Source organism: Micromys minutus, assembly GCF_963924665.1.
Source record: "Micromys minutus genome assembly, chromosome: 16".
In the NCBI taxonomy this organism is placed as follows: domain Eukaryota; kingdom Metazoa; phylum Chordata; class Mammalia; order Rodentia; family Muridae; genus Micromys; species Micromys minutus.
The window spans coordinates 3,023,201-3,035,055 of record NC_137985.1 but is presented as its reverse complement, the minus strand read 5'-3'; positions in this window follow the sequence as shown (position 1 = coordinate 3,035,055).

The window sequence follows — 11,855 nt, the reverse complement described above, 5'->3', positions numbered from 1 at the left end:
AGTGTTAGGGTTAGGGTTAGGGTTAGGTTTAGGGTTCAGGGTTTAGGGTTTAGGATTGTTTAAGGTTTAGGGTAGATTAGGTTTAGGATTTAAAGTTTATTTTAGGGTTAGGGTTAGGTTTAGGGTTTAGGGTTTGGTGTTCGGATTAGGGTTAAAGTTAAAGTTAGGGTTAGGGTACGGGTTAGGATTAGGTTTAGGGTTAGGGTTAGGGTTAGGGTTAGGGTTAGGGTTAGGGTTAGGGTTAGGATTAGGGTTAGGGTTAGGGTTAGGGTAAGGGTTAGGGGTTAGGGTTAGGGTTATGGTTATTGTTAGGTTTAGGGTTTAGGGTTTTGTGTTTAGGGTTTAAGGTTTAGGGTTTAGGATTGTTTAAGATTTAGGGTGGTTTAGGTTAAGGGTTTAGGGTTTAGACTTTAGGATTGATTAAGGTATAGGGTTGTTTAGGGTATAGTGTTTAGGGTTAAAAGTTTAGGGTTGTTTAGGGTTTACTGTTTAGGGTTTAGGGTTGTTTAAGGTTTAGTGTTTAAGGTTTAGGTTTTAGGGTGGTTTTGGGTTTAGTGTTTAGTGTTGTTTAGGGTATAGTGTTAATGGTTTAGGGTTTAGGGTTATTTAGGGTTTAGTGTTTAAGGTTTAGGGTATAGGGTTGTTTAGGGTTTAGTGTTTAGGGTTGTTTATGGTTTAGTGATTAGGGTTGTTTAGGGTTGTTTAGAGGTTAGTGTTTAGGGTAATTCAGGGTTTATGATTTAGGGTTGTTCAGGGTTTAGGATTTATGGTTGTTCAGGGTTTAGGATTTAGGGATTAAGGTTAAGGGGTTAGGGTTAGGGTTAAGGTTAGGGTTAGGGTTAGGGTTAGGGTTAGGGTTAGTGTGAAGGTTAGGGTTAGGTTTAGGGTTAGGGTTATGGTTAGTGTTAGGATTAGGGTTAGGGTTAGGGTCAGGGTTAGGTTTAGGGTTAGGGTTAGGGTTAGGGTTAGATTTAGGGTTAGGTTTAGGTTTATTGTTAGATTTAGGGTTTAGGGTTTAAGGTTTATGGTTTAGGATTGTTTAAGGTTTAGGGTGGATTAGTTTTAGGAATTAGAGTTTAGTGTTATGGTTACGGTTAGTGTTATGGTTAGGGTTAGGATTAGGGTTAGGGTTAGGGTAATGGTTAGGGTTAGGGTTAGGGTTAGGGTAAGGGTTAGGGGTTAGTGTTAGGGTTAGGGTTAGGGTTAGGGTTAGGGTTAAGGTTAGGGGTTAGGGTTAGTGTTAGGGTTAGGGTTATCATTAGGGGTTTAGGTTTAAGTTTAGGATTAGTGTTAGGGTTAGAATTAGAAATAGGGTTAGTGTTAGGATTAGGGTCAGGGTTAGGTTTAGGGTTAGGGTTAGGGTTAGGGTTAGGGTTAGGGTCAGGGAGGGTTTAGGGTTAGGGTTAGGGTTAGGGTTAGATTTAGGTTTAGGTTTAGTTTTATTCTTAGATTTAGGATTTAGGGTCTAAGATTTATGGTTTAGGATTGTTTAAGGTTTAGGGTGGATTAGGTTTAGGGTTTAGAGTTTAGTGTTATGGTTACGGTTAGGGTTAGGGTTAGGGTTAGGGTTAGGATTACGGTTAAGGTTAGGGTTAGGATTAGGTTTAGAGTTAGGGTTAGAATTAGGGTTAGGGTTAGGGTTAGGGTTAGGGTTAGGGTTAGGGTTAGGGTTAGGGTTAGGGTCAGGGAGGGTTTAGGTTTAGGATTAGGGTTAGGGTTAGATTTAGGGTTAGGTTTAGGTTTATTGTTAGATTTAGGATTTAGGGTCTAAGGTTTATGGTTTAGGATTGTTTAAGGTTTAGGGTGGATTAGGTTTAGGGTTTAGAGTTTAGTGTTATGGTTACGGTTAGGGTTAGGGTTAGGGTTAGGGTTAGGATTAGGGTTAAGTTTAGGGTTAGGATTAGGTATAGGGTTAGGGTTAGGGTTAGGGTTAGGGTTAGGGTTAGGGTTAGGGTTAGGGTTAGGGTTAGGATTAGGGTTAGGGTTAGGGTTAGGGTAAGGGTTAGGGGTTAGGGTTAGGGTTATGGTTATTGTTAGGTTTAGGGTTTAGGGTTTAGTGTTTAGGGTTTAAGGTTTAGGGTTTAGGATTGTTTAAGATTTAGGGTGGTTTAGGTTACGAGTTTAGGGTTTAGAGTTTAGGATTGTTTAAGGTTTAGGGTTGTTTAGGGTATAGTGTTTAGGGTTAAAAGTTTAGGGTTGTTTAGGGTTTAGTGTTTAGGGTTTAGGGTTGTTTAAGGTTTAGTGTTTAAGGTTTAGGTTTTAGGGTTGTTTTGGGTTTAGTGTTTAGTGTTGTTTAGGGTATAGTGTTAATGGTTTAGGGTTTAGGGTTATTTAGGGTTTAGTGTTTAAGGTTTAGGGTATAGGGTTCTTTAGGGTTTAATGTTTAGGGTTGTTTATGGTTTAGTGATTAGGGTTGTTTAGGGTTGTTTAGAGGTTAGTGTTTAGGGTTATTCAGGGTTTATGATTTAGGGTTGTTCAGGGTTTAGGATTTATGGTTGTTCAGGGTTTAGGATTTAGTGATTAAGGTTAAGGGGTTAGGGTTAGGGTTAGGGTTAGGGTTAGGGTTAGGGTTAGGGTTAGGGTTAAGGTTAGGGTTAGGGTTAGGTTTAGGGTTATGGTTAGTGTTAGGATTAGGGTTAGGGTTAGGGTCAGGGTTAGGTTTAGGGTTAGGGTTAGGGTTAGGGTTAGGGTTAGGGTTAGATTTAGGGTCAGGTTTAGGTTTATTGTTAGATTTAGGGTTTAGGATTTAAGGTTTATGGTTTAGGATTGTTTAAGGTTTACGGTGGATTAGGTTTAGGGTTTAGAGTTTAGTGTTATGGTTACGGTTAGTGTTAGGGTTAGGGTTAGGGTTAGGGTAATGGTTAGGGTTAGGGTTAGGGTTAGGGTTAGGTTAGGGTTAGGGTTAGGGTTAGGGTTAGGGTTAGGGTTAGGGGTTAGGGTTAGTTTTAGGGTTAGGGTTATTATTAGGGGGTTAGGTTTAAGTTTAGGATTATTGTTAGGGTTAGAATTAGAAATAGGGTTAGTGTTAGGATTAGGGTCAGGGTTAGGTTTAGGGTTAGGGTTAGGGTTAGGGTGAGGGTTAGGGTCAGGGAGGGTTTAGGGTTAGGGTTAGGGTTAGGGTAAGATTTAGGGTTAGGTTTAGGTTTATTGTTAGATTTAGGATTTAGGGTCTAAGGTTTATGGTTTAGGATTGTTTAAGTTTTAGGGTGGATTAGGTTTAGGGTTTAGAGTTTAGTGTTATGGTTACGGTTAGGGTTAGGGTTATGGTTAGGGTTAGGATTAGGGTTAAGGTTAGGGTTAGGATTAGGTTTAGGTTTAGAGTTAGGGTTAGGTTTAGGGTTAGGGTTAGGGTTAGGGTTAGGGTTAGGGTTAGGGTTAGGGTTAGGGTTAGGGTTAGGGTTAGGGTAAGGGTTAGGGGTTAGGGTTAGGGTTATGGTTATTGTTAGGTTTAGGGTTTAGTGTTTAGTGTTTAGGGTTTAAGGTTTAGGGTTTAGGATTGTTTAAGATTTAGGGTGGTTTACGTTAAGGGTTTAGGGTTTAGAGTTTAGAATTGTTTAAGGTTTAGGGTTGTTTAGGGTATAGTTTTTAGGGTTAAAAGTTTAGGGTTGTTTAGGGTTTAGTGTTTAGGGTTTAGGGTTGTTTAATGTTTAGTGTTTAAGGTTTAGGTTTTAGGGTTGTTTTGGGTTTAGTGTTTACTGTTGTTTAGGGTATAGTGTTAATGGTTTAGGGTTTAGGGTTATTTAGGGTTTAGTGTTTAAGGTTTAGGGTATAGGGTTGTTTAGGATTTAGTGTTTAGGGTTGTTTATGGTTTAGTGATTAGGTTTGTTTAGGGTTGTTTAGAGGTTAGTGTTTAGGGTTATTCAGGGTTTATGTTTTAGGGTTGTTCAGGGTTTAGGATTTATGGTTGTTCAGGGTTTAGGATTTAGGGATTAAGGTTAAGGGTTTAGGGTTATGGTTAGGGTTAGGTTTGGGTTAGCATTAGGGTTAGAGTTAGGGTTAGAGTTAGGATTATGGGGTTATGTTAGGCTTAAGGTTAGGGTTAGGGTTATGGGGTTAAGGTTAGGGTTGGGGTTAGGGTTAGGTTTAGGTTTAGGGTTAGGGTTAGGGTTATGGTTATTCTCAGATTTAAGGTTTAAATTTTAGGGTTTATGGTTTAAGGTTTAGGGTTTAGGATTGTTTAAGTTTAAGGTGGTTTAGGTTTAGGGTATAGGGTTTAGCGTTTAAGATTGTTTAATATTTAGGGTTGTTTAGGTTTTTGCGTTTAGAGTTGTTTAGGGTTTTTTAGGGTTGTTTATGATTTAGTGTTTAGGGTTGTTCAGGATTTATGATTTAGGATATTTTAAGGTTTAGGGTTTAAGTTTGTATAGTGTTTTAGGGTTTAGTGTATAATGTTTAGGGTTAAGGGTTTAGGGATGTTTAGGGTATAGTGTTAATGATTTTAGGGTTTAGGCTTGTTTAGTGTTTAGTGTTTAGGGTTTAGGATTTAGGGTTTTTTAGCGTTTAGTGTTTATAGTTTAAAGTTAAGGGTGCTTTTGGAATTAGTGTTTAAGGTTTTTCGGGGTTTAGGGTTTAGGATTTAGGGTGTTAGGGTTAGTGTTAGGGTTAGGTTTAGGGTTAAGGTGAGGGTTAGGGTGAGGGTTAAGGTTAGGGTTAGGGTTAAGGTTAGTGTTAGTGTTAGGGTAAGGGTTAGGGTTAGGGATAGGGTTAGGGTTAGGTTTAGGGTTAGGGTTAAGGTTAGGGTTAGGGTTAGGGTTAGGGTTAGGGTTAGGGGTTAGGGTTAGGGTTAGTGTTAGGGGTTAGGGGTTAGTGTTAGGGTTAGGGTTAGGGTTAGGGTTAGGTTTAGTGTTAGGTTTAGGTTTATTGTTAGATTTAGGATTTAGGGTCTAAGTTTTATGGTTTAGGATTGTTTAAGGTTTAGGGTGGATTAGGTTTACGGTTTAGAGTTTAGTGTTATGGATACGGTTAGGGTTAGGGTTAGGGTTAGGGTTAGGATTAGGGTTAAGGTTAGGGTTAGGATTAGGTTTAGGGTTAGGGTTAGGGTTAGGGTTAGGGTTATGGTTAGGGTTAGGATTAGAATTAGGGTTAGGGTTAGGGTAAGGGTTAGGTGTGAGGGTTAGGGTTATGGTTATTGTTAGGTTTAGAGTTTAGGGTTTAGTGTTTAGGGTTTAAGGTTTAGGGTTTAGGATTGTTTAAGATTTAGGGTGGTTTACGTTAAGGGTTTAGGGTTTAGAGTTTAGGATTGTTTAAGGTTTAGGGTTGTTTAGGGTATAGAGTTTAGGGTTAAAAGTTTAGGGTTGTTTAGGGTTTAGTGTTTAGGGTTTAGGGTTGTTTAAGGTTTAGTGTTTAAAGTTTAGGTTTTAGGGTTGTTTTGGGTTAAGTGTTTAGTGTTGTTTAGGGTATAGTGTTAATGGTTTAGGGTTTAGGGTTATTTAGGGTTTAGTGTTTAAGGTTTAGGGTATAGGGTTGTTTAGGGTTTAGTGTTTAGGGTTGTTTATGGTTTAGTGATTAGGGTTGTTTAGGGTTGTTTAGAGGTTAGTGTTTAGGGTTATTCAGGGTTTATGATTTAGGGTTGTTCAGGGTTTAGGATTTATGGTTGTTCAGGTTTTAGGATTTAGGGATTAAGGTTAATGGGTTAGGGTTAGGGTTAGGGTTAGGGTTAGGGTTAGGTTTAGCATTAGGGTTAGAGTTAGGGTTAGAGTTAGGGTTAGAGTTAGGGTTATGGGGTTATGTTAGGCTTAAGGTTAGGGTTAGGGTTATGGGGTTAAGGTTAAGGTTGGGGTTAGGGTTAGGTTTAAGTTTAGGGTTAGGGTTAGGGTTATGGTTATTCTTAGATTTATGGTTTAAAATTTAGGGTTTACGGTTTAAGGTTTAGGGTTTAGGATTGTTTAAATTTTAGGGTGGTTTAGGTTTAGGGTATAGAATTTAGCGTTTAAGATTGTTTAATGGTTAGGGTTGTTTAGGTTTTAGCGTTTAGAGTTGTTTAGGGTTTTTTAGGGTTGTTTATAATTTAGTGTTTAGGGTAGTTCAGGATTTATGATTTAGGATATTTTAAGGTTTAGGGTTTAAGGTTGTATAGTGTTTTAGGGTTTAGGGTATAATGTTTAGGGTTAAGGGTTTAGGGTTGTTTAGGGTATAGTGTTAATGGTTTTAGGGTTTAGGCTTGTTTAGGGTTTAGTGTTTAGGGTTTAGGGTTTAGGGTTTTCTAGCTTTTAGTGTTTATAGTTTAGGGTTTAGGGTGCTTTTGGAATTAGTGTTTCAGGTTTTTCGGGGTTTAAGGTTTAGGATTTAGGGTGTTAGGGTTAGTGTTAGGGTTAGGTTTAGGGTTAAGGTGAGGGTTAGGGTGAGGTTTAAGGTTAGGGTTAGGGTTAAGGTTAGTGTTAGTGTTAGGGTAAGGGTTAGGGTTAGGGATAGGGTTAGGGTTAGAATTAGGGTTAAGGTTAGGGTTAGGGTTAGGGTTAGGGGTTAGGGTTAGGGTTAGTGTTAGGGGTTAGGGGTTAGGGGTTAGTGTTAGGGTTAGGGTTAGGGTTAGGGTTAGGTTTAGTGTTAGGGTTATTATTAGGGGGTTAGGTTTTAGTTTAGGATTAGTGTTAGGGTTAGAATTAGAAATAGGGTTAGTGTTAGGATTAGGGTCAGGGTTAGGTTTAGGGATAGGGTTAGGGTTAAGGGTAGGGTTAGGGTTAGGGTTAGATTTAAAGTTTAGGGTTTAGTGTTAGGATTAGGGATAGTGTGAGTTTTAAGGTTAGGTTTATGGTTAGGGTTAGGGTTAGTGTTTGGGTTATGATTAGTGTTAGGATTAGGGTTAGGGTTAGGGTCAGGTTTAGGTTTAGGGTTAGGGTTAGGGTTAGAATTAGATTTAGGGTTAGGTTTAGGTTTATTGTTAGATTTAGGGTTTAGGGTTTAAGGTTTATGGTTTAAGATTGTTTAAGATTTAGGGTGGATTAGGTTTAGGGTTTAGAGTTTAGTATTATGGTTACGGTTAGGGTTAGTGTTAGGGTTAGAGTTAGGGTTAGGGTTAGGGTTAGGGTTAGGGTTAAGGTTAGGGTTAGTGTTAGGGTTAGGGTTATGGTTAGTGTTAGGATTAGGGTTAGGGTTAGGGTCAGGGTTAGGTTTAGGGTTAGGGATAGGGTTAGGGTTATATTTAGGGTTAGGTTTAGGTTTATTGTTAGATTTAGGGTTTAGGGTTCAAGGTTTATGGTTTAGGATTGTTCAAGGTTTAGGGTGGATTAGGTTTAGGGTTTAGAGTTTAGTGTTATGGTTACGGTTAGGGTTAGGGTTAGGGTTAGGATTAGGGTTAGGGTTAGGGTTAGGATTAGGTTTAGGGTTAGGGTTAGGGTTAGGGTTAGGGTTTGGGTTAGGGTTAGGGTTAGGGTTAGGGTTAGGGTTAGGGTTAGGGTTAGGGTTAGGGTAAGGGTTAGGGGTAGGGTTAGGGTTATGGTTATTGTTAGGTTTAGGGTTTAGGGTTTAGTGTTTAGGGTTTAAGGTTTAGGGTTTAGGATTGTTTAAGATTTAGGGTGGTTTACGTTAAGGGTTTAGGGTTTAGAGTTTAGGATTGTTTAAGGTTTAGGGTTGTTTAGGGTATAGAGTTTAGGGTTAAAAGTTTAGGGTTGTTTAGGGTTTAGTGTTTAGGTTTTAGTGTTGTTTAAGGTTTAGTGTTTAAGGTTTAGGTTTTAGGGTTGTTTTGGGTTTAGTGTTTAGTGTTGTTTAGGGTATAGTGTTAATGGTTTAGGGTTTAGGGTTATTTAGGGTTTAGTGTTTAAGGTTTAGGGTATAGGGTTGTTTAGGGTTTAGTGTTCAGGGTTGTTTATGGTTTAGTGATTAGGGTTGTTTAGGGTTGTTTAGAGGTTAGTGTTTAGGGTTATTCAGGGTTTATGATTTAGGGTTGTTCAGGGTTTAGGATTTATGGTTGTTCAGGTTTTAGGATTTAGGGATTAAGGTTAATGGGTTAGGGTTAGGGTTAGGGTTAGGGTTAGCATTAGGGTTAGAGTTAGGGTTAGAGTTAGGGTTAGAGTTAGGGTTATGGGGTTATGTTAGGCTTAAGGTTAGGGTTAGGTTTATGGGGTTAAGGTTAGGGTTGGGGTTAGGGTTAGGTTTAGGTTTAGGGTTAGGGTTAGGGTTATGGTTATTCTTAGATTTATGGTTTAAAATTTAGGGTTTATGGTTTAAGGTTTAGGGTTTAGGATTGTTTAAGTTTTAGGGTGGTTTAGGTTTAGGTTATAGAATTTAGCGTTTCAGATTGTTTAATGGTTAGGGTTGTTTAGGTTTTAGCGTTTAGAGTTGTTTAGGGTTTTTTAGGGTTGTTTATAATTTAGTGTTTAGGGTTGTTCAGGATTTATGATTTAGGATATTTTAAGGTTTAGGGTTTAAGGTTGTATAGTGTTTTAGGGTTTAGGGTATAATGTTTAGGGTTAAGGGTTTAAGGTTGTTTAGGGTATAGTGTTAATGGTTTTAGGGTTTAGGCTTGTTTAGGGTTTAGTGTTTAGGGTTTAGGGTTTAGGGTTTTTTAGCGTTTAGTGTTTATAGTTTAGGGTTTAGGGTGCTTTTGGAATTAGTGTTTAGGGTTTTTCGGGGTTTAAGGTTTAGGATTTAGGGTGTTAGGGTTAGTGTTAGGGTTAGGTTTAGGGTTAAGGTGAGGGTTAGGGTGAGGGTTAAGGTTAGGGTTAGGGTTAAGGTTAGTGTTAGTGTTAGGGTAAGGGTTAGGGTTAGGGATAGGGTTAGGGTTAGAATTAGGGTTAAGTTTAGGGTTAGGGTTAGGGGTTAGGGTTAGGGTTAGTGTTAGGGGTTAGGGGTTAGTGTTAGTGTTAGGGTTAGGGTTAGGGTTAGGGTTAGGTTTAGTATTAGGGTTATTATTAGGGGGTTAGGTTTTAGTTTAGGATTAGTGTTAGGGTTAGAATTAGAAATAGGGTTAGTGTTAGGATTAGGGTAAGGGTTAGGTTTAGGGATAGGGTTAGGGTTAAGGGTAGGGTTAGGGTTAGGGTTAAATTTAAAGTTTAGGGTTTAGTGTTAGGATTAGGGATAGTGTGAGTTTTAAGGTTAGGTTAAGGTGAGGGTTAGGATTAGTGTTTGGGTTATGATTAGTGTTAGGATTAGGGTTAGGGTTAGGGTCAGGTTTAGGTTTAGGGTTAGGGTTAGGGTTAGGGTAAGATTTAGGGTTAGGTTTAGGTTTATTGTTAGATTTAGGGTTTAGGGTTTACGGTTTATGGTTTAGGATTGTTTAAGATTTAGGGTGGATTAGGTTTAGGGTTTAGAGTTTAGTATTATGGTTACGGTTAGGGTTAGAGTTAGGGTTAGAGTTAGGGTTAGGGTTAGGGTTAGGGTTAGGGTTAAGGTTAGGGTTAGTGTTAGGGTTAGGGTTATGGTTAGTGTTAGGATTAGGGTTAGGGTTAGGGTCAGGGTTAGGTTTAGGGTTAGGGATAGGGTTAGGGTTAGATTTAGGGTTTGGTTTAGGTTTATTGTTAGATTTAGGGTTTAGGGTTTAAGGTTTATTGTTTAGGATTGTTCAAGGTTTAGGGTGGATTAGGTTTAGGGTTTAGAGTTTAGTGTTACGGTTACGGTTAGGGTTAGGGTTAAGGATGGGGTTATGGTTAGGGTTATGGTTATGGTAAAGTTTAGGGTTAGGGTTAGGGTTAGGGTAAAAGTTAGGGGGTTAGTGTTAGGGTTTGGGTTAGGGTTAGGGTTAGGGTTAGGGTTAGGTTAGGGTTAGGGTTAGGGTTAGGGTTAGGGGTTAGGGTTAGTGTTAGGGTTAGGGTTATTATTAGGGGGTTAGGGTTAAGTTTAGAATTAGTGTTAGGGTTAGAATTAGAAATAGGTTTAGTGTTAGGATTAGGGTCAGGGTTAGGTTTAGGGTTCGGGTTAGGGTTAGGGTTAGGGTTAGGGTCAGGGAGGGTTTAGGGTTAGGGTTAGATTTAGGGTTAGGTTTAGGTTTAATGTTAGATTTAGGGTTTAGGGTCTACGGTTTATGGTTTAGGATTGTTTAAGTTTTAGGGTGGATTAGGTTTAGGGTTTAGAGTTTAGTGTTATGGTTACGGTTAGGGTTAGGGTTAGGGTTAGGGTTAGGGTTAGAATTAGGGTTAAGGTTAGGGTTAGGGTTAGGTTTAGGGTTAGGGTTAGGGTTAGGGTTAGGGTTAGGGTTATGGTTAGGGTTAGGGTTAGGGTTAGGTTTAGGGTTAGGGTTAGGGTTAGGGTTAGGGTAAGGGTTAGGGGTTTGGGTTAGGGTTAGGGTTAAGGTTAGCTTTAGGGTTAAGGTTAGGGTTAGGGTTAAGGTTAGGGTTAGGGGTTAGGGTTAGGGTTAGTGTTAGTGGTTAGGGGTTAGTGTTAGGGTTAGGGTTAGGGTTAGGGTTAGGGTTAGGTTTAGTGTTAGGGTTATTATTAGGGGGTTAGGTTTTAGTTTAGGATTAGTGTTAGGGTTAGAATTAGAAATAGGGTTAGTGTTAGGATTAGGGTCAGAGTTAGGTTTAGGGAAATGGTTAGGGTTAGGGTTAAGGGTAGGGTTAGGGTTAGGGTTAGATTTAAAATTTAGGGTTTAGTGTTAAGATTAGGGATAGTGTGAGGTTTAGGGTTAGGTTTAGGGTTAGGGTTAGGGATAGTGATTGGGTTATGATTAGTGTTATTATTAGGGTTAGGGTTAGGGTCAGGTTTAGGTTTAGGGTTAGGGTTAGGGTTAGGGTTAGATTTAGGGTTAGGTTTAGGTTTATTGTTAGATTTAGGGTTTAGGGTTTAAGGTTTAAGGTTTACGATTGTTTAAGGTTTAGGGTAGATTAGGTTTAGGGTTTAGAGTTTAGTATTATGGTTACGGTTAGGGTTAGGGTTAGGGTTAGAGTTAGGGTTAGGATTAGGGTTAGGGTTAGGGTTAGGGTTAAGGTTAGGGTTAATGTTAGGAATGGGGTTATGGTTAATGTTATGATTAGGGTTAGGTTTAGGGTCAGGGTTAGGTTTAGGGTTAGGGATAGGGTTAGGGTTAGATTTAGGTTTAGGTTTAGGTTTATTGTTAGATTTGGGGTTTAGGGTTTAAGGTTTATGATTTAGGATTGTTTAAGGTTTAGGGTGGATTAGGTTTAGGGTTTAGAGTTTAGTGTTATGGTTACGGTTAGGGTTAGGGTTAGGGATGGGGTTAGGGTTAGGGTTAGGGTTATGGTAAGGGTTAGGTTTAGGGTTAGGGTTAGGGTTATGGTAAAAGTTAGGGGGTTAGTGTTAGGGTTTGGGTTAGGGTTAGGGTTAGGGTTAGGGTTAGGTTAGGGTTAGGGTTAGGGTTAGGGTTAGGGTTATTATTAGGGGGTTAGGTTTCAGTTTAGGATTAGTGTTAGGGTTAGAATTAGAAATAGGGTTAGTGTTAGGATTAGGGTCAGGGTTAGGTTTAGGGTTAGGGTTAGGGTTAGGGTTAGGGTTAAATTCAGGGAGGGTTTAGGGTTAGGGTTAGGGTTAGGGTTAGATTTAGTGTTAGGTTTAGGTTTATTGTTAGATTTAGGATTTAGGGTCTAAGGTTTATGGTTTAGGATTGTTTAAGGTTTAGGGTAGATTAGGGTTAGGGTTTAGAGTTTAGTGTTATGGTTACGGTTAGGGTTAGGGTTAGGGTTAGGTTTAGGATTAGAGTTAAGGTTAAGGTTAGGATTAGTTTTAGGGTTAGGGTTAGGGTTAGGGTTAGGGTTAGGGTTAGGAGTAGGGTTAGGGTTAGGGTTATCATTAGGGTTAGAGTTAGGGTTAGAGTTAGGGTTAGAGTTAGGGTTATGGGGTTATGTTAGGCTTAAGGTTAGGGTTAGGGTTATGGGGTTAAGGTTAGGGTTGGGGTTAAGGTTAGGTTTAGGTTTAGGGTTAGGGTTAGGGTTATGGTTATTCTTAGATTTATGGTTTAAAATTTAGGG